The 23,240-nt window shown below is 42.5% G+C and overlaps 1 protein-coding gene across 1 annotated transcript in view; it reads right to left on the reverse strand.

The window, feature by feature from the left end:
- The window catches only part of ANO4 (anoctamin 4), a 282,834-nt gene extending 260,116 nt beyond the window's left edge, over nt 1–22,718 (reverse strand). The window contains exon 1 of the mRNA XM_074941819.1: nt 22,384–22,718. The gene's annotated coding sequence lies outside the window, so the exon portion shown is untranslated. The remainder of the gene's footprint in view (nt 1–22,383) is intronic.
- Nucleotides 22,719–23,240: the final 522 nt, after the last annotated feature.

Here is a 23,240-nt window from a genome sequence, read left to right on the forward strand (position 1 = left end):
GTTACCAAGGAAACCAGATCTCAGACTTCAGAGGATTACAATGATCGCCCGAAGGAGTCAAGGAAGGGATCACCTTCCCACATGTCCCAACAGTACAGAATTGGCTAGATGCATTATGAGGGTTATTCTTCTTCCTCTGTTAGCATTAAATAGTGGCCACTGCCAAAGTCAAGATACTACATTAGCTGGATCAATGTTCTGAATTAACACACCACTTCCTATATATTGTAATGGTAATATTCTATATATTGATCTAGCAGTGCACTTCCTATATATTGTAACAGTAAAACAGCCTAGTTTAATCTCATTTATTGGTCTGATTATCTCAGCTCTACCATTGGAATCTTGTCTTTTTTGTTTAAAGAGTCACACTTAGGCCTGCAATGCATTTACTCGCTATTGTTCTAAGTAACACCTTACTTTATTGAAAATGAAAGAGATTAGAGGGGAAAATAGTATCTCCCGTCTTTTTGGTTTGTTTCCTGTTTGTATTCAAGAGAGCTTCGTGTATAGTCAGTTTCACTGCTGTGAAGAGCGCCTTTTTGACTCTGAAGACTTCTGCACTAGCCCTGCTCTGTGAGCTCCTGTACACATTTCTCTCCACGCTCTAGTGCTGTTGTTGTCTTGAATTTGTTTGCATTCAAGGATTTTTTTTTGAATTTATGACTATATAAAGTATTAAAGTGTATACATTTAAATGTAAGTCTTATGGGGAAAGGCCCCTTCCATATCCCATGCACAATCCAGGAAGGGGATCACTCAGGAGGCTGTACTCTCAATTTCCAGGCCTCCACAATAAACCAGGGAGCATATGTTTCACCTCCTTCCCCACCTTCTCATCCAGGATCACTGCTTGAAGCTGCGAAGAGGAACAGAGGGCCAGTGGTAAAGTGTTATTTTAGCTACCAGTCAGTACAGGAGTCATTTCAATGACTGTCCTCCTTTCCAGTGTAGCTTTGCCAGTGTGCCAAATGAAGGAGCTAAGGGATGAGGCTGGAGTCAGAGTGAATTCTTGGGGAACCAAGTGGAAGAGATCTTGGGGGAACTCCAACACTCCTCAGAGCTTTGTGAGCCATCCTTCCTTCTTGCTTACAATTTCAAGAAGTTCCAAAGCACTCACATAATGAGCAAAGTAGTACAAGCTTCCCCACCTAATGTACCTCAATTGTAAGCAGGAGGGAACTACAGCTAGGGTTTGTCCTTATGATTGTCACTTCTTAAGCTCTCTGCTTGGACTGTATTGACTGCCAATTGTAATGGTGGTTTCTGGGATGTGGACATCTTCCAGGCACAGGACTAAAACTACCAAGTCATTTCAGACCACCTGGCAATCAACACAAGGTCACTGCCAGCCTGTATCAAGTTCTAGTTTATGACGTACAGGTGGAATGTTCAGACCCAGTTACCAATTCTCTGAGTCCTCCAGCTGTTCTTTTAGGCCTGATCTGGAAGAAATACCACCTATGAGGATCAGTTTACGGGACTGAAGCCTTAAATTGTGGGCATCTTCAAAGGTGCTGTCCAAGGGTCCCTAATGCCATGAGTTGTCAATTCCTCCATGGCAACATGTTACAACATAAAAAACAGCAAATGTAAATCAAAAAGGATAAGTACCAAGTGATTTTTTGGAGTCTCCCTCAGGTTCACAACTGTATTTTGCTAATATTAAACTTCAGTAAAAACAGTTGAAGAGTAGCTCTGTCAAATTCTCCTTTTTATTTTTATGCAATTTGTAACTTTCTTCCCCCCTTTTTCACATTCACCATAGTTAGACTGTTTGCCAGCTGAATATCCCTGTTCAGAAACCTGGGGCAATGTTCATTTACCGATCAGCCCAGCTTCAGAAACTTGAGTGGAGCAACCACTAACCACCATCCAAAACTGAAACATCTTATGTGCGCCTTTGCTTTGATCACCCATTTACTAGCATATGGCGGCTTACCTGTGCTTCAGATTCCTCACCACATGGGTTTTGAGTACAGTGAATCTCAGCTGGGGCACCTTGGCCCTACTGCAATACAAATAATAAATAAGGATGATGATAATATTATTCAAAAGTTGAGGCCTGGGATTGAACTATGAAAAAATTTTGATTGGTCATATTAGCTCTTCCTCATGTAATAACACACACTATTTCCGTTAATAAAAATAAGTGTCAGGTTTTGTAATATTTCTGATCACCACAATGGCTTAAATTGTCCACCCCTGTTCTGTCTCCTTTTGCATAACTGAGCGGTGCAAGGGGGATGTAACCTGGCCACAGCTGTCAAACTGAGAACTCCTCCATGGGAGGGGAATTCTCATCTGGTGTGAAGCCTTTTCGAGCTGACTCCTGTGCTAACCACACCCTCCCCCACCCCAGAATAGCGGAGTGTTGAGGGCAGGGAAGGAATGTGATGGGCGAGAGAGGGGCAGAACAGAACGCTCCTATAGCAATTCTCAACTCTTTTTTGCTCTTAGGGCCCTAGGCTGTTCCTATTTATGTCAGGGATAAACCAGAGCAGTTTGAGAATCAGGGAATTGTAACCATCTCCACTACGTCCCTTCCCTCCATTTCGGTGCAAGAGAAAATCTGCCTCTATATTTTAAACTAGTCAAAAGGACTAGTATGTATTGATATGCCCAGCGAAGTCAATTATATATCTAATGGAGACAGCCGGAATTAGTGTGCACTTTAGCAATAGGTTTCATACATGCAGGGAATTTTTGCACACTCATGACTAAGTTCATCTTCGTCAGTCGACCAGCAAGCACCGATTAAGCAGAAAGCAGTACCTGCAATATTTTTCTCAATACATATTACGTACTGAAGGAGATTATAGCAACAAGAGAGCCATAAATACAACCAATGTTTGAATAAATTTAAGAAAACACCTTACATTATAAAATGAAGCTGAAATGTAAAGACAAACCTGATTCTACTGGAGGCTCACCAGACTCAAGATATGGTTTAAATCTTGTGGACATCCCTGATTCTTTTTTCAAATGTGTATTGGTGTGGCAGTGGATAAGGCAGTACAGCTATAATGGACCCACACTGCTGATGCAAAACACACTGTCCATGTAGTTTACTGCAGGGAATTTCAAAGAAACCTGCTGATCTGTAGAACTCACTCTTTAAAAAAAAAAATCTTGAACTCAATAAACTTTTGGTTGTGATTGGTATGAGAGCGATGCAGGGATGTTCCTCTAACTCACTTTCTAATATAAGCAAAGGCTCTTTGGGGAAAGAAAAAAAATCTACAGTTAGATTTTAAATATTCAGGATTTTTAGTTAACAGGGTTTCAGGATCGACCCTGTTTATTAAACACTGGTTCATCACCAAAGTCCCTCTTCTGAACCTCACTCCCACACTCCACCCCAAGTGGTATATTCAAATTAGCTAACCTAATTACAGAAAACCAAGCATACAGCCGGATAATTAAAGTAAAGTTGTTTACTTAATTTCTATATTGAGAGTAATTTTCACCAGAAATCAAAGGTTTTAATTTGCAAAACACCCATTAAGTGAGCTTTATCTCCGTTGTGCACGAGGAATCTGAGGTAGAGACGTTAAGGCCTTATCTATGTTGGGAATTGGCCCTGATTTCAACCATGAGTCTAGTTGTACCAGTGGATACCCTCAGCACAGACAAGGAAACTTGCCCTGCTGCAGGTACAATGATGGCTGAAATTGTGGCTAATGCCCAATGGAGTAGACAAGGCCTGAGTGACTTGCCCAAAGGCCAGACAGCAAATCACTGGCAGAGTCAGGATCAGAACGTAGGAATCCTAACCTCTAATTGCTATGGTCAGGCCAATGCACCGTACCTCCCTCTCAAGTAAAAGGCAATTCAAAAATAGTTAAATAACGACAAAACCCACCATCAATTTATTACAGTTTTTAAAGCAAATATATTTCTCTGTTGTTCTTTTGTTCCTGTGTTCAGTACAATTGCACCAGCTTACTCCAGTGGTGAATTAAGTACAGAGTTAGAAAAATCCAGAAATGGGATCCTCTCTGTAGCTAATGTGAGGGCCTTCGCCATTGATTTCTTCAGAATCCAAGTTTTCATAAAAAGATAAAGAAAAGGCCTTATGGTTGTAAAGGTAACTGTCCAAAGGTGAGCAGAGCGTAAGCCAACTCAGTGTTGTCTTCACTGAGTCTGAAAACAGACAGCTCCTGTACCTCGGCAGCTGCTCTTAGCTTTGCTGTGCAGCAGTAGAGTGAAGGTTCTGTTCAGCTTTCATTGCAGTTATTCACAATCCTGTAGGCAGCAGTGAAACTGACCCAGATCAGATCCATTTCCTGCCACTGTTACTACTTGAGAAAAACTCTGAGCAGCAGCAAAGGCCGGATTTGGAATTATTCATAGGAGAGAAGGACCCAAAAATAGTCCGCCAGCAGAGAGACAGAGTAGAAGAGACACTTCCCACCGCTTGGAAAAGTGAGAAGGCTGTAGACCTCTTGTTGTAGCCATCAGAAGGCACTAGAGTAGGGAGGAGACAGAAAGTACTTTTTCTTGTCAAGGAAGTGGAGGTGGGTGACACTTCAAGTTTGTCAGGCAGACGTCCTACGAATAAGAATTCCCAAACTAAGGGCTCGGTTATTCAATATGGTGCTGCCAGGGAATGTTGCAGGTAGAGCTCCTGGACCTTTTTATCTATCTCTGCCTTTTAAGGGGATGGTTAACCCTCTTCACACTCTGATTGTCTAATTACCTCTCGCTGGGATTTTTAACAAACAGCTCAATGAGGAAGTTTGTGACATTAAAGGTTGTGGTTCCCTGCTTGAGTATCATTATTTCATTTTGCTGCTCCTTAGTAAGTGGCAGCCACAAGTCATCACCAACTGTTAAGATTTATTTATTTATTTTAAGACTATGACAATGCCTCACTATTTTATTATGGCCTGAGTCAGAGGCTTAGGGAGAAAATATAAGATGGGGAGAACGGAAGTCCTCTGAATTTGGTTGGGGAATGTACCTAGAACTCAGCTCTTCCAGAATTGCAATAATGTTCCTTTCATTAATTTACAAGTACCCATTAGTTTGTGGCCAGCCTGAGCCTTTGCTTTCATTTCTTTATAATGCTTCCTGTTAATGATTATTTTGTGACATTTGCATTGTATGGCAGCTGTGGTGTTTCTAAACTTTGCATTATTTTCTTCCACATCTGACTCTCTGTTTTACTTAATTAAGGCTCTAACTCTCTAGATAGAGTTAATAAAATTTTTCAAATACTTTGAGGGCTTTACAGAGGGAGGACTGATGGCTGTTAATAGCTCTCTTTTCCTATTGGTTTTTATTTTCAAGGCTGACTGTAATAAAATTAATAAATATAATTTTTTTTTACAAAAACAGTTCATCCAGCTATTCAGTCCAAGCCTTGTTGTGGATAATATTGACAGTTTGCCCCTGAGAAATAGATCTCAGTAGAATAACAAGCTTCCACACAGTCTTCCTGCATTTTACACTGTGCCTATTCGGTGCTTGTCCTCTCTGCTAAGACTGTCAGATAACAAGGTTCACAACTGGGCATAGTGGGCTTTTTTGTGATGTGGACTTTAGTTAACTAGGCATCTTTCACCTACATGAAACTAATTTGCTAAAAGATAGCAACAGCTTCTCACTTGAGCTGGGTTCTAGCCAGTGACTCAGAGGCGAAAGGCTCAAAAGCAATAACACTTATTGATCTGGCCCTGGTGTTGGTATTTTGTTTGTTTATTTGTAATTTCCCTAAGACTATAATTTAAGTAAGGATTCTTCAGTAATTTCCTTGTAGTAATCCAGATAGCACAGATCTATTGTAGCTCATTAGTTTAGAGATTACTAAAATAGACTTCTCACATCAATTTTGAGCAGCTCTTCGATAGGATTTATATTGACCTATGCTAATCCCTTGATAAATGTATCACACAAACTGCATGACTCCTGAACATGTATTTAAAGTCCAATACCTGATTTCTAGGGGAACTTTATGCCTGTGGATGGATACCTATGACCAGCTTTCATTGACAAAATAATCTTTTTATTTCTCCAGGGTCCTTACACTCACTCTTAAAGAAATATAAATTCATTAGTACAACAAACAATTCTTTATTATCTCACAACTCAATAACATTTAAGCATAGTGTTATTAACCTCTTATATTTTATTTTTTAAGTGCAATATAGGAGTGTGATCTGTGGAAGAGAATATAGTCCTTTAACTGTGAGGGGTTTAGACTTATTGTATTATTCTGGATTCAGGTTAAGAAAAAGTATGCTCCCAAACTTGAGAGAAAATGCTGATTTTATGCATCTCAATTCATCAAGTCACAACTCTTTCTTCATTCAAATGTCTCTAAAAACTTACTTCCTCCAAAATGCCTAAAGAAAGCAATTGCATAATTTTAAAAATCCCCAGCTCAAGATCTCCCAGCTTTCTGTATCTTTCAGACCGTAAACCCTTCAGCATGTGGACTATCCTTTTTATGTGCTGTACAGCACTGAGCTAAGGGCCGGACTGTGATACATTTACTCCAGTTTAGTTGCTCTTTATTCCATGAGTGGCCCCATTGGTTTCAGTGGGACTACAGGAACTCCTCACTTAAAGTCGTCCCGGTTTACGTTGTTTCGTTGTTACATTGCTGATCAGTTAGGGAACACGCTCGTTTAAAGTTGTGCAATGCTCCCGTCATCTGGCGGCCACCTGCTTTGTCCACTGTTTGTAGGAAGAGCAGTCCAGTGGAGCTAGCTGGTGGGGGCTTGGAACTAGAGTGGACCAGCAGCCCCCCTCACAGCTCCCTGCTCCCCTAAGTTCCCTGTGCAGCAGCTGCCCAGCAGGCTATCAATTGCCTGCAGTTCAGCTGTCCCTCCCCCCACTGCCATGTGCTGCTCCTGCCCTCTGCCTTGGAGCTGCTCCCTGAGCCTCCTGCTTGCTGTGCGGGGTAGGGCGGGGAACAGGGGGGAAGAGAGAGAAGAGGGAGGCTAATGTCAGGGTGTCTCCCTCCACCCTGCTCCTGCACCCCACTTACCCCATCTTCCATAGAGCAGGTGGGGGACACACACGACAGTCCCGGAGGCAGCAGCTGAGGTGGGTCTCAGCTTGCTGATCTAATTAACAAGGCACTGTACTTAAGACAGGGATCAGCATACTTAAAGGGGAAATGCACATCTCTCAGTCACACACACACTTACACACACACACACACACGGTGTGTGTCTCTGTCTGCTACGCTGTCTCCCCTCCCTTCATTCCTTCTGCCTTGTAGAGCATGAGGCTACATTAATAACAAGTTAACCCTTGAGGGCTAGTTCATCATTTAGCAGTAAGGCATTCCCTGGGAAATATCCCACCCTCTGACTTCACCACCTCAACCAAGCTTCACAATCATCATTGCTGTGTACCAGTATTAAATTGTTTGTTTAAAACTTATACTGTGTGTGTGTGTGTGTGTGTGTGTGTGTGTGTGTGTAATATAGTCTTTTGTCTGGTGAAAAAAATTTCCCTGGAACCTAACCCCCACATTTACATGAATTCTTATGGGGAAATCGGATTCACTTAACATAGTTTCACTTAAAGTTGAATTTTTCAGGAACATAACTACAACGTTAAGTGAGGAGTTCCTGTATTTATGGAGTAAGGCAATATTCAGTGAAAGGGTATCAGAATCTGGCCTTCATATATTGTCAGCAGCTATAAATTATCCTTCAAAATGAGGATGAAAAAATATGGAACAATCTGCCTGCTTGCTGTGCTTCCCTCTAGCCCCCTGATTCCCCAGTCCTGTCCTAAAACCCAACTCAAACCTCACTTCATCTGTGTTGTCTACAACCAGTGAACTGTTGAGCAGACTCCAATGTGCTCTTACCACTCCTTCACACTTCATCTTATTGTCATTATTCATTTATACTTCAGTAGCACCTAAAGATCTCAACCAAGGGTCAGGGTCCCATTGCGCCTGGCACTGTACACACGTATAACAAAAGGACAGTCCCTGTCCCAAAGAGCTTACCGGCTTAGTACAAGACACAGGTGGATAGAACAAACAGAAGACGGGAGCACAAGGCGAGACAGTTACGATTAGTGAAATAAGCAGTAATCACATCACATCGGCTGCCTAACTTGTCTCCTGGCCTCACCTACTTATTCCTTATTATTGTGAACTTTGCAAGACTTTTACATTATCAACACTTTTCAATACTAAATTGTATTTCACAAAAAAGCTATAATTGATCTGCTGAAGATTTGATAACCACTTCATGCCACATCAGAGCTAGATACCTTGGATTTAAACTTCTTTGAACACTTATTCTAAAGTCAACTGGGGAGATAACAGTCTAGACTGTTGCAAATTCTAATTGCAGAGATTTTGCTGGCTATATCTTACTGCTGCATCTGCCTGAACTGGGAAATACCCTGCAGTAGGGGCAGGATGAAAACAGACAGCATGCATTTTTACTCATAACTGATTTCCTGACCAACTGCAGCACTAGATTCTGTTCCACTCTTTCATTAAGGATTTTCAATTTCTCCAATTTCTAGTGATATTCTTTATACAAGATCAGACGAGCTGCAGTGTCTCTTTCATTCCCTCATTAATTGAAGAACCTGCCTCTGAATTATCTCCTCTCACTTGGTGTCTGAACATATTCAGCAAAACTGAAACACTAAAACCAGACAGATTAAAATTGTAAAATGTGTGGAGCATATGGCACCTGTTGGGGTAGAATTCCATCAGCATGTCACATTTCCTGCTATCAGGAAAACTCACGTTTCTAGGCTTGCACAGAATTTGACCTTTTCCATATGTACCGCAAGTTGTAGCATAGCCGTTTTCTCAGATGAGCTAAGAGTGCCTTGACATTGAAATGAAATGGTCTCAGCTAGAGGGCAAGGATGCTATACATGTAAGGCCCAGTCCGACTCCAATTGAAAACTCTTCTTTTCTTTAGTGAAACAAGATCAGACTCTTACTAACTAATAACTACCAATGTAACTATCCAGCACTCTTGAGCGCTGCTGTTCTTAGAGCTCCTCCACACAACATGGCTGCCTCAACTTCTCATCATTTCTTCAAGACAGAAGACATTTTTAAACACAATTACATTTCAAAATACTTAAACCATACATTCTCATATAACAGCTACTTGAGGGGCTCCCTGTACTTTCAGTAATAACCATATCCACAGCTATGAAATGCCTCTCTGCCTTTGCCCACACAGCAATTTTTCCACTATGTCCTTACTAGTTTTCCACAAGACCTCTGCCTTATTGAGTGCACAAGATGGATGCTGCTCAGGGAATAAATCAAGGTCATGCAGTGAAGGAGGCTGCTGTTTGTAGGGCCCCTGCCCCATAGGTTGCAGAAGTTGGAAGGTGTGCTGTGAATGAGGTAGGAGATTGCAGGAAGAGAAAGGAGAGTCCCGGGGTTGAGGCATTTGAATGCCACCCTGGAGAATTGGAATCTATCCCTGACTCTGCCACACAATGCTGGGCAAGTCACACAAAGCAAGCTTTTCAGGTGTGGCCACAAAGTGTGTGTTCCTCATTTTCTGAGTGCCCAACTTGAGACATTACAGGCCAGATTAGCTGCAGGGCTGGACACTCTCACCTGCTCCTAAAGTCAACACAAGCTCTGCTCTAATTATATAAATGCTAGAAAATGCTAAATATTTTCAAAAAAATTAGGTGCTAGGCATCTGAAATTCAGCACCCAACACTAATGGACCCTTTGAACCTCCGTCTCTCGGGTCCTCAGATCCCCAGATAGAATAAAATACTAAAATGATAAAGGGAATAATTATGCCATTTTACCTTGAAGGGTAGTTGTGAAGATAAATTCATTAACATGTCACACGCACTCAGGTACTATGGTGATGAGTTCCATAAAAGAGTCCATGAAAAAACGTATAATTCTTTATTCAGAGCAAGGGCTGAAGGGTAAGCAGTAAATGATGCATGGGGTCACACACTGAATGATGAAGACAAAAAGAAATATTGAGCAGCCACCCATTCAAGGAGCACCGTCCATAATGTGCACTGAATAAGGTAGGCATCGTATGGAAAACGTAGTGTGTGATTGTGTAATTAAAGACTGTATCATAGTGCACATGCATAAGGGGGCCAAATTAAGATTGCACAGGCAGCCTTAATACTGGCATTTCTTAACTCATGAATGCTTGTGTTTGCACCCTTAACATTCTTTTAATATAATGATTTTGTGTAGAAGATATATAAGAATTCAATGTAATACTCATGATGGATAAAATTCTCTAATCGCAGGCATTTCTATAAATGCAGCTCAGAAGACTTAAATGCTAAGCGTAGTCCCTAAAATACATTTTGACCCTGAAGTCTCTAAACTAATAAGGTGACTTGCTTTGCAGTAATTACACAGGACACCCTATTTGAATTCTGACTCACTTAGCTCGGCATGCACTGTAACAGTGTGAAAACAGGAATTTTAGATTGTCTGAAAATCTCAATAGCCTTTCATAGCATGCAGCGGAAAGACAAACAAACAGGAAGTTTTAAATAAACAGGCAATGGTATCAAAAGTTACTTAGCAAACAGATCCTAAATATTTCTTTGCATTTTGTAAAGAAAATGGTAAACCTAAAAGGACACCAATTTAAAAATCATACTTCTGCCTTAATTTTTTTACTTGTTACAAGTCATATTTAAAATGACAGACTAAGAGATTAGAGGGTATTTTTCCAGCTTACTTTGTGTACTTGACTGTACTTTATATATAGGAAATGTCAGTGTTTCCCCTGAATGACCAATCAAGATGGGAAGAATGGTTGAGGTAATATGGTACTAGAATGGGACTTAACAGTCCTGGGTTCAACTCAGCCACGGACTTCCTGTGTGACCTTGGGCAAGTCACTCACTGACTTCGGCACAAAAAGTGGGAGTGTGCTAACGGTAAAGTTTGCGGATGACACAAAACTGGGAGGTATTGCCAATTTAGAGAAGGACTGGGATATCATACAGGAGGATCTGGATGACCTTGTAAACTGGAGTAATAGTAATAGGATGAAATTTAATAGTGAGAAGTGTAAGGTCATGCATTTAGGGATTAATAACAAAAATTTTAGTTATAAGCAATTAGAAGTAACAGAAGAGGAGAAGGACCTTGGAGTATTGGTTCACCACAGGATGACTATGAGCCGCCAATGTGATATGACCATGAAAAAAAGCTAATGCAGTCTTGGGATGCATCAGGCGAGGTATTTCCAGTAGAGATAAGGAGGTGTTAGTACCATTATACAAGGCACTGGTGAGCCATCATCTGGAATAGTGTGTGCAGTTCTGATCTCCCATGTTTAGGAAGGATGAATTCAAACTGGAACAGGTACAGAGAAGGGCTACTAGGATGATCCGAGGAATGGAAAACCGGTCTTATGAAATGAGACTCAAGGAGCTTGTCTTGTTTAGCCTAACCAAAAGAAGGTTGAGGGGAGATATGATTGCTCTCTATAAATATATCAGAGGGATAAATACCAGAGAGGGAGAGGAATTATTTAAGCTCAGTACCAATGTGGACACAAGAACAAATGGATATAAACTGGCCATCGGGAAGTTTAGACTTGAAATTAGAAGAAGGTTTCTAACCACCAGAGGAGTGAAGTTCTGGAATAGCCTTCCAAGGGAAGCAGTGGGGGCAAAAGACCTATCTGGCTTCAAGATTAAACTCGATAAGTTTATGGAGGAGATGGTATGATGGGATAACATGATTTTGGCAATTAATTGATCTTTAACTATTCATGGTAAATAGGCCCAATGGCCTGTGATGGGATGTTAGATGGGGTGGGATCTGAGTTACTACAGAGAATTCTTTCCTGGGTATCTGGCTGGTGAATCTTGCCCACATGCTCAGGGTTCAACTGATTGCCATATTTGGGGTTGGGAAGGAATTTTCCTCCAGGGCAGATTGGAAGAGGCCCTGGGGGGTTTTCGCCTTCCTCTGTAGCATGGGGCACGGGTCACTTGCTGGAGGATTCTCTGCACCTTGCAGTCTTTAAACCATGATTTGAGGACTTCAATAGCTCAGACATAGGTGAGAGGTTTATTGCAGGAGTGGGTGGGTAAGATTCTGTGGCTTGCATTGTGCAGGAGGTCAGACTAGATGATCATAATGGTCCCTTCTGACCTTAATATCTATGAGTCTATCTATGAGAGTCATTTTTTTAAAGGTATTTAGGTGCCTAAAGATGCAGATATGTGCCTAATGGGATTTTCCAAAGCATCTGCTTCCAACAGTGACTAGTGCCAGGTGCTTCAGAGGGAATGAACAGAACAGGCAAACATCGAGTGATCCATCCCCTGTCGTCCACTCCTAGCATCTGGCAGTCAGAGATTTAGGGACACCCAGAGGATAGGGTTGCATCCCTAAGCATCTATGTTAACAGCCATTGATGGACCTATCCGGAGGCACTTACCTAATTCTTTTTTGAATCCAGTTATAGTTTTGGCCTTCACAACATAATGAAGGCACATCTACAACCCCAAAATAGTTTGACAACCATAAGAATTTTAAAATCACGAGTTATACATCCTCCAGTCATGACATGTTTTTTTTTAAAAAAAGAAAAAGAATATTGGGTTCTTTTTATGTGCCTCTTTGTTCCTGTACTCAAATGACCAGGCAAAGGTGGGGCTGATTATCAGTTTACTAACAGGAGAAGCCCTGGACTGGATATCCCCTTCTGAAACAGGAGGACTCATTTCTGGACCATTTCAAAGAATTCATCTAATTCTTCTTGCTCATATTTGATGGCCCAGGAGGCCCAGACCACCAAAGTCGCCCTGCATTTCCTCACGCAGAGTTCACAGTCTGTCTCAGCCTCTGCAGCCCACCTCCAGCATCTGTCTGCCAATACCGCCTGGAATAAGGCAGTAGAGTTTTATTACTTTCCTCCAGGGCTGAGCACCACCACAGAGGACAAGCTGGCTCAGGTCAACCCCCCTGCTGAGTTGTCGTCCTACCTCAAGCTCGGTATCTCAGTAGACAACAGGCTGCTTGAGCAATGCCTGGAGAAGAGGAGGACTTACACTGGACCCCAGCCTAGTACCACAACCCCCTGAAAATGCATTCTGCCCAGTACCAGACCAGAGCCCATGAAAATCCACACCATTCAAAGATGCCTCACAGACTGAGAGAGAGTCCCAGTGCTGGACTGGCCTCTGTCTGTACTGTGGAGGGTGCGGCCACTTTGCTTCAGGGTGCCGCCACACATTCAGGCCGGCCACGATACCAGTAAATGACCTTGTTCAGCCTTGATAGAGGGATCATGGCTGAACATAACAAGGGGATCAGAGTCCCCAGACAGACCCCCTCTACTACTCACATGTGCTAGGGTTGCCAGGTATCCATTTTTTGACCAGACAGTCCAGTCAAAAAGGGACCTATCCAGTGTCCAGTCAGATGTACTGAACAGACACCAAAATCCAGTTACCACAGGAAGGAAAGGTGCCAGGTCATCAACCAGCACCAGCCCTTGCTCAGCCGGGACTGCCTCCTACTGCATCTCGTGGGCAGGCAGCAGGCTCTGTGTCAGGGGCTGCAGCTCCTGTCCCAGCCCTGGAGCAGAGGAAGCCCAGCTTGGGGAGGTGAGGGGGAGGGAGATGGAGAGGCTCAAGCGAAGAGGAAGGGAGATGGGGGAGAGCAATGAGCTACAGGGGAGGGTAGGAGAGGCGCAGGGGGCAGGGCCTCAAGGGAAGAGGCGGAGCATGGGCAGGGCATTGTGGGAAGAGGCGGAGCAGGAGGTTCCAGTTCCACTCCTGCTGTAGTGTCCAGTTTTCAGAAATTAGAAAGTTGGAAATCCTAGCATGTGCCCCAACACTAGCAGACCCCCCCCCCCATCAGCCCCACTTGCAAGTCCAGTTCTGGGGCCGGCCTCAGTCACAGCTGAAGTAAACTGCATCTTGTTTGCCCTCTGCCTTTTTCTGGACACTGGAGGCCTAACTGAAGGTGGCCTTCACTTCAACACCCGTGTTAATGCACCCATCCAAGTTTTTCATCATGGAGACAGACAGGGTCGCTTATGCAATCCAGAGGCTGTGCTATCACAATAGCAGGGGGCTGCAAAGGCAAGCCAGACGTGTTGTCGCACAAAAGGGAGTCCCTCGCAGCGGGTAAAGACTATAACACTGGCAGATCAAGTGCCAATTCATGCCAAGTTCCCCCCGTCTCAACTAAACACTGACAGATTCAAAGCTGAAATCTGTCTGGCTCACTTGTGGGTTAATATTATGGGATAGGTCAGGGGTGGGCAAACTTTTTGGCCTCAGGGCCACATCTGGGTATGGAAATTGTATGGCGGGCCATGAATGCTCATGAAATTGGGGGTGAGGGCTCTGGCTGGGGGTGCGGGCTCTGGGGTGGGGCCAAAAATGAGGCATTCAGGGTATGGGAGGGGGCTCTGGGCTATGGCAAGGGATTAGGGTGTGGGGGGGCTGGGGATGAGGGGTTTGGGGTTCCATGAGGGTGCTCTGGGTTGGGACCAAGGGGTTGTGAGGGTGGATGGGGGATTAGGGCTGGTGCAGGAGGTTTGGGCCCGGGACGAGGTTAGGGGTGCAGGCTCCAGGTGGCACTTACCTCAAGCAGCTCCCAGAAGCAGCGACATGTCCCCCTCTCCAGCTCCTAGGTGGAGGCATGGCCAGGCAGCTCTGCACACTGCCCCGTCCACAGTTGCCACCCCTGCAGCTCCCATTAGCCACAGTTCCCAGCCAATGGGAGCTGCGGGAGCAGCACTTGGTAGGGGGGCAGTGCGCAGAGCCCCCTGGCTGCCCCCATGTGCAGGAGCCAAAGGGGGGACATGCCGCTGCTTCCAGGAGTCACACGGAGAGGAGCAAGCCCCTGACCCTGCTCCCGGGCGGGAGCTTGAGGGCAGGATTAAAAGGTCTGATGAGCCAGACACGGCCTGTGGGCTGTAGCTTGCGCGCCTCTGGGATAGACATTAGACTTATAAGAAAATGTTTGGACTCTATCAAAAGCTAGTGAGCTGCATGCATTAATCTTACTTGTAATATCTGTATTCCATATTGTAATGTAATATTTGGGCAGGTGTAGTGTGAGCGTCTGACTGTATGAATCACCAAATCACCATACAGGAGAGGGACATTAATTAGTAGGAGGAGCTGCTCTTCTACAGAAATTGTATGGTCCTCCCAAAACAAAGGCTATGGTTGTTTTTTACACCTCGAAACTCTCTACATCTGGATTGAGAAATCATCAGCAAAAGAACTAAAGACTCTTATTGTTCTGCTCTTTTCCTTGTGAAGATGAGTCATGCAAGTAGACTCCTCCCACCAGCTGAGTTTGCAGTTGAGAGCACATGGTGGGAAGGGGATAAAACCCCAAAACAAAAAGAACTAAGCAGCTCTGTTGCTGGGACTGTAGGGGACGGGCAAGGAGTTTCCTGAACAAAACCAAGAGATCCCCAGCTGCTTAGCCAGGGTTAACCCTAAAAGACAAGTTTCAGAGTAGCATCCGTGTTAGTCTGTATCCGCAAAAAGAACAGGAGTACTTGTGGCACCTTAGAGACTAACAAATGTATTAGAGCATAAGCTTACTTCCAACTTATCTGTATGTATGTACATCTTACTATATGTTCCATTCTATGCATCTGATGAAGTGAGCTGTAGCCCATGAAAGCTTATGCTCTAATAAATTTGTTAGTCTCTAAGGTCCTAAAAGACAAATAGAGCTTGCTGATTATAGAAGCCTCTATTACCCTTTAAAACCTAAGACTAACACATTTGTGTTTCTGTATTTGCTAGCTTTAACCTTGTAAATAACTCTCTAATTTCCTTTTCCTATTTAGTAAATATTCATATAGTTTATTATAGGATTGGCTACAAGTGTTATCTTTGGTGTGAGATCTAAGATGCAATTGACATAGGGTAAGTGACTCGACCTTTGGGACTAGGAGTAACCTGAATATTGCTGTGATTCTTGATCGTAAGGGCCACCTTGTCTGGGTGGCAAGACAGACTGGAGTATCCAAGGAGACTGTCTGTGACTCCATTTGAGGCTGTTAAAGTGCCTGAAGAGTTTGCACTTGGGGCAGTTTGTTGGTGAAATCTAAGTTTAGAACTCATGACTAATTTGGGGTTTGTGACCTGGTTTTCTAACAGTCTGCCATGAAATTGGGACTCATGCTCTTGCACAACTGTTGGGAGTGTCACCAAAACCATTGGGGTAATATTATTCTGAGACTGTGTTTATGTCCCAGAAGATCCATCTCACCTTGCAATTCTCTAACTATGCCATGACTCACTCCAGCCAGCCACTTCAGGCAGTGGAAGATGATAACATTGATTTTGCGGCATTTCCATTGGCCAAGATTGCATGTCTCCATTAGGGCCAACGTTGACTTTTGCAAGGTATGCTGCTGGACAAAGGTCCACTGTAATAAATCTCTGGGCACCACGGTCCCACTACCTACTCATTCCCTACCCTATGAGTCCATATTTATGGACTTCATTGTAGATCTCCCCAACTTTCAGGACGACACAGCCATACTAGTAGTCATTGATCTCCTGCCAATTTCATGCGCTATTGGAAGATCCCCACAGTGCATATGACAGCCTGTTTGTTCCTTGATCCTGTCTTTAAGCCCCACAGATTACCCTCCAACATCATGTCTGACCACGGATCACAATTTGTCTGCCACTTCTGGCAAGAGTTATTCCGCCTCTTGAACATCAACCTGCACCTCTCCGCAGCATATCACCCTCCAAACGGATGGCCAATCGGAATGGGTGAATCTAATTTTGGAGCAGTATCTCTGTTGTTTTATTAATTGCCACCAGGATGACAGGTCCAACTTTTACCTTTTGCAGAATTTGCTTGTAACAACTCTGATCACAAATTCACCTACCAAAGCCCTTTCTTTTCCAACGATGGCTTTCACCTCTGATTCCAACCATCCCTACCACTGACTTCCCACATCATTGCAGCCTCTGCTAAACACCTCCACCATGTCCAGGAGGAACTGAAACCCCAGTTGGATGCTGCCAAGGAGGACTATAAGCGCTTCACCAACTGCCATCATTGAGTTGCCCCTCCAGCTACTGTTGGGGACAAGATATGGCTGTCCACACAACATATGGACACTGCCTATCCCTCCTGAAAACTTGACTAAACTTGACTGCTGGTACCTTGGTCCCTTTTTGGTCATTCAACAAAATAACCTGGTCACCTTCTGTCTCCAGTTGCCCCCCAGGATGCAAGTGAACTCTGTGTTTCATGTCTTCCTTTTAATGAAACACATACCCAATTGCCTCCCCAGATGAAAACAGCCTCATCACCCCTCTTGTCATGGTGCAGAGACAAGAGGAGTGTTACATAAGGCAAATTCTTGATTCCAAGATCTTTCAGAAAAAGGTCCTATACCTGGTTGACTGGGAGGGAGGGAGGGATATGGCCTAGAGGAATGCTGGTGGGAACTGGCTACTGACATCCAAGCTGTCCATGAATTTCATCAACCTAGTCCTGACAAGCCTGGTCCAAAGACACCTGAGAGATGCTCTTGAAGAGGGGGTAATATGAGGTAAGCCCTCAACTATAGCCTGCAATGACTCATCCCTCGGCAGAACCTGCGATGACTCATCCTTCAGGTGTGCATCAGCAGGTGTGAGCAAGGACTGGGTCAGATGACCCCCAGGGACAGCTATTAAATCCCACAGGAAGAGCGGCAAGCCAGTCTGTGCAATGTCATCACATGGCTGGAAACTCTTCCTCATGGTGTTATGGCCTACCCCGGCTTTCAGCCTGCCCCTGTTCCTGCCCTAAGCTTCCAGCCTGCTCTCACTAGCTATCCACCTTCTCCAGCAGAAGCCAGATTTGCCCCTGCTTTGGGGAGTTGCCGAGCGACCCCCAAACACCTCCCTACATTGCATCTTTTAAGATATAGCTACATTTTCCCTTTTACATGGAAGAGAGGCATAATGAAAAAGCTTTCACTACCTGTGTTTTCTTGGGACAAAATTCATTTATGTGCCTCTGTGCACATGTCTTGTAGGTCTTATAGAGAGGACCCTTGAAGACAGCATGTGTTGTGATATTGGAATCCTTTCCATTTCATGTTATAAGAACTATCTGGTAAGTCCCAGTTTTAGACTTCTAATTTAAAACAGCTTGATTTGTGCATTCTTGTAAATGAGATAACTATGTAAAGTTCTTGACCTAGGATTACCACTGAAATAAAATTGGCTTGACTCAACTTTGAAGAGAGAGATGTGCCACTCACAGAATAAATATTTCTGCAGTAATTTAAAAGTGAAAATGACTCCATTTAAATTTCCCATAGAGTTTCATATTCACAAAACCCACAACAAATATACCTATAGATTAAGACAGCGTTTCCCAAACTGCATTCCGCGGAACGCTGGTGTTCCGCATGGCGTGAATCGGTGTTCCGGGAAAGAATCGTAATTTTAAAAAAGGGTCTTGCACCTGATTTTTGAACTGCTTTATACGCGCTTTCCAGTTAGAAATGGTTAGTTCAAGTTACTTTAAATTTATATTTTTGCTTGTTTTATAAAATAAAATATATTTGAGCATAAATAATGCCATTTTTTATTTGAAAACCAAATGACTAGAAAATAATATTAGAAATGTTCCATAAATATATACCAGGTGTTCCGTGGCCAAAAAAGTTTGGGAAACGCTGGATTAAGAGATTACTTTAATAATTTGCCCTAGCCGAATAGGCATGGGGCCAAATTTTACTCTGTTTCACCAATATAAATCTGGAGTAACTCCGTTGGCTTGAACAGAGTCACTCCAGATTTACAGGGGTGTAACTGAGACCTGAATTTGGTCTGTGATCAGGTTTGCCTAATAAATTATGGGAGAGTAGTTTAAAGTGTCTGAATGTCCGCTACAGGACAGGATCATAAGATAGGGTAATTTTTACGTCATTTATAATACTGAAACATTTGGAGTTTATGTTTCACAGGAGAGAAAAGACAGCACTGTGTATAACAGAAAAAGAAAAGACAATATATTTGCAGCTGAAAAGGATGTGATGAAATACATAGCAAGAAAACGGAAAAAGTTACATGGAAATCAAGTGAGCTATTTGTAAATGTAGTTCTTCTGTATGTTAAATATTTGCTATAAATGTGTAGGATTGAGTATCTGTATAGTCTTAGGTGAGTATAAACCTTTAAAGAACCTGCTCCCATGGCCAAATCAAGATGAAGAATGCACATTAAATATATACAGAAAAAATAATGCAGAGACTTCATCAGACCAATGGATGTTTTTAGCTCACTAAGGAACAGGGCTTTTTCCTTTTTTTCTTTTTTCCCCTGCAGCTGTTTTCTATGCAGACTTCAGACACTCTGCAAAGGAATTAACATGACACCATGCTGTGAGACAGGGAAGTACTGTGTGCGCAGCCCCATATCAGAGCATTTCTTCAGAGCTTTATGAGAATTAAAAAGCATTTATACTTATACTTATGCAATGTTATTTTAGCAATTTCCCCCTCATCCTTAGCCCCCATATTTTTTCCATCATTATGTTTTACACCCCGATCCTGCAGTGGGATTTGCTAACACAGACTATCGACAGAGACGCACAGTTTGTTGATTTAAGTGGGACAGATCATAGACATAAGGGTCCACACTAGCACATTCTATTGCAAGATTCAGCTCTGAATATTGAGGAGCTAAGTTCTGACAAAGTAAATTTGATAATTTCTTCTCCCTCTCCCCAACATGGAAAACTTTTTAGAAAAAGGTAAGTGGGAACACATATCCTGATGTAGTTTTGGCTTTTCAACTATTTGTCATTGCACTGGTAAGACATGGTTTTGTGTCTAGTTTTTAAGAAATAATCAAAAATAACTTTTGCAAGAAATTCATTTTTCAAATGTATGTGTCATTTTTGAGAGAAGGCCTGGTTAGCTGTTTGCTGAGAGGAGACGTTGTTTTGGGGAGCGGGAAAAAATGTGGTTTTGTAATAATCTTTTTTAAAGTATGTACAGTATAATGTGTTATTTTTTAACTCTAATCTTTAAAAGTTCTCAAATTCAGCTGCCTTGAATCAGTTACCCAGACTTGTGCAAGCATTTTTACAAATTATTTTGTATATATTTTAAATAAAATTTACAAAAATATTACAGGGAACAAAACAGTATGTGTGGATATAGTTTTACATACACACACAGAGAATTATGTTATATTCAGTCAATACTGTATGTCAACAGCGATCTGAATCTACTCTGTCAAAAGTAATGCACTGGAGTTGATAGTTCCATGTGTGCATTAGGAAGATTCCTGCTGGTTTCAAAAACACAAAGTTACTTCTACATTTTAATTACAGTCACCAGAAATTAATAAAATAGAAAGAAAATAATCCAAATAGCCTCTATTACCCACATCAAAAACACAATAATCCCCATGCATTTGAAAGCACAGAATGTTTTTGGTACCATGCAGCACCCAAGCACTTTAGAAGCGCTTTGCTAAAACATTCTGAAAGGATGAAATCTTTCTCTGTACTGCACAGGTGTCTTAACAGAGAAAGATAACAGACATCTTTACCTCCCACAGATACAGCAGCAGGGCAGGATCCCAAACCTAGGACTCAGCAGAACTCCAGCACTCAACAGCACACTAGGGAGGGAGACAGGAAACGGTATTGCACCAACCAGTGCATCATCCTCTAAAGATGTCTGGGTCTGCATGTTAGGGAGCCTACCCAGACCTCAATAGTCTGGAGCGTGTGGTGTCCTCTCCAACACATGCTAAATGTTGGCACACGCTGCTCTGTTTCAGAGGAGAAGCAGTATGTGCCCCACCACACAGTGCAGCTACCCACACATACAGGTATGTATATGGCCCCATCACCATAGCATCTAGCACCTCCTGCAATTACTGCGCAAACAGCAAGCCCTGCCTCCTCCTATCAATAAAGGCCGGATTGGGCCCAAAGTGTTGGAAAGAGATTCAGGTGGTTATATGGCAATATTTAGAGTCTTCACTCACTTTGGAGGAGAAAGATAAACATCTACAGTTAAGCAAATAAAACACGTACTCTAGATCACAGGCTACATCACTAACAAAAGATTTCTTTATTAAGGAATCCATAATTTATTATACATTCAACAATGAAAACTGATTTCCAGGCAGCAGCATCTCTCTAGCCTACCCTGATAAGAGAAAATTCCGAGTTAAAAGAAACTCTGCCCTTATCCTGCCTCAGTGAACAAAAGGGGTGCAGCATATCTGCATGTTGCCTTGCTTGTAGGTAGCTGTGCAAGGATTTACATCAGCCCGTAACAAGCTTGAACTGTAGTGTTGTATCCTACCCCATCAGTGGACCCCCGATGATTTAGCGAAGTGTTTATTATTCTTACACTGTACAATGGACATACATAGATAATCCACATTATGGAGTCACAATATGAAATACATTTAGTCATAAGAAATATTTGCATACTATGGCTTCCTGCTACCAAATATGCTGTAAAAATATTCTTTAAAAAAGATACCAGTTTGCCATTGTGCTGTCGTCATTTTAATCCTCAATGGCTCAACCTCTTTTTAGAAACAAATACCTCCAGGACATACTTTCCGTTACGGACTAAATAACAACCTTCCTATTTTTTGTTTTTAAAATCAGACTTGTTAACATAGCATGAAGCATGGATGAAGCAAGCGAATGGTTTCTGTTACTGTAACTTAAAGGCATTTTTTCCTCTGAAGCGTTATAAAAGCACTTTCAAAGGTGAAGAATTTAGAATCACACAGATTACAGAAGGAAAGACCTGGTAGGTCATTCAATCAGTTCCCCCCCAGCCCACTCAGAGTAGGTTTTTAGAGGTCAGCTCAGAGTGAATTTTACCATCCAACTTGCAGATGCCTGAAGAGAAGGGTTTATACTGGAAATACGGACAGAACCTTCCTTAACTATGGTGAGGATAGCAATCATTGGCACAATCCACACGTGTGCACCACACTTAAAGCTGAAGAATTACAGAGTTTTCTAGATGGCTAGTCAAGTGCAGGCTTTTTTGTCCTTCCAGTATTGTGGTGCAGATCTGTATGCAGGAGTAACCTTTATCAAATCTGTAATTTCATTCAGTTACACCAAATGCCTGTAACACTGCTGCCGCTCACAACCATGAACACGTTCCCATGCCTCCTGTTTCAAGGACAAAGAGATAGGACTCAGATTTCAACTGATATTTAAAAGCTCGGGCTTTCAGGAGAAAAATAAAGAAAAAGTTTTATTTCAGTTGGCTAAAAACACTGCAACATGAAGCAGATGAAAATGAGCATTAGATACTGAATGAAGGTCACTAGGCTTAGCTGAGAATAGAAGGGGAGGGAGAGAGGGAGAGAGCACTGCAGCAAAGAAGCTATGCTCAGCCAATACATGCTGGCACTTACCATCAAAATAGAAAGATCCAAAGAGAATCAGATTAAGGATCCTTTTTATGTATCTTCAACAGAAAGACATCCAAATGAAGTTCCGTCCACAGCTGCCCAGACACAGGCAAGATAGTGTGATGATATACATAAAATACTAGTATACAACCAGTAAGTCCTCTCACAGCCTTCCAAAACCTATAAGCAGTTTGTGCTGTATAATCTATGTTAAGAAGTCTGAAGAAAACTGCTACATAGCTCTGCCGTTAAAACAGACTGTTGTATTTCCTCAGTCACTCAGGCTGCTCTGTTTTCATCTTCATAGTCTCACAATTACTTGCATCCTAGAGGTGGCCTGGGGGTGGGGAAAACAGAATTCTCTTCCAAGTGGAAAGGAACCGAGAGACCGCATCAATATTCTTAATCAGTCATTGCAAACAACCAATCAGAAGAGCGTGAGCTGTGTCAGCATGACAGTTGACCAAAGCACTGACAGCAGAACATTGAGGCAAACCTCACATTCCACTGCTAAGAACACTCATAGGGTAATCTGCTTCTTAACCCCAGTGAGGCTTTATTTTCACCTACACAAATAAATTGACTGCATGTGCTGTGGCTTCCCTTCAAAGGATAAAGCATGAAAGGTACCCAATATGAGGTCTTCACATTGCCGTTCAGATACACTAGCTTCTATGTCTCTGCAGTCACACTAAAGTCAGGACAAATAAACAAACAAACAAACAACACAGAATAAAAGTTTGAGACTTAATTTGCCCCTACTTTCTAGTATTGTTAACCCAAAATCTGCTAGCCATGATCTATTATGTATACAGGAGAAGCACTGAAAATTGCCACCTCTTCAAAGATTTATTTTATTT

The sequence above is a fragment of the Natator depressus genome, chromosome 1 (assembly GCF_965152275.1).
Source record: "Natator depressus isolate rNatDep1 chromosome 1, rNatDep2.hap1, whole genome shotgun sequence".
Classification (NCBI taxonomy): domain Eukaryota; kingdom Metazoa; phylum Chordata; order Testudines; family Cheloniidae; genus Natator; species Natator depressus.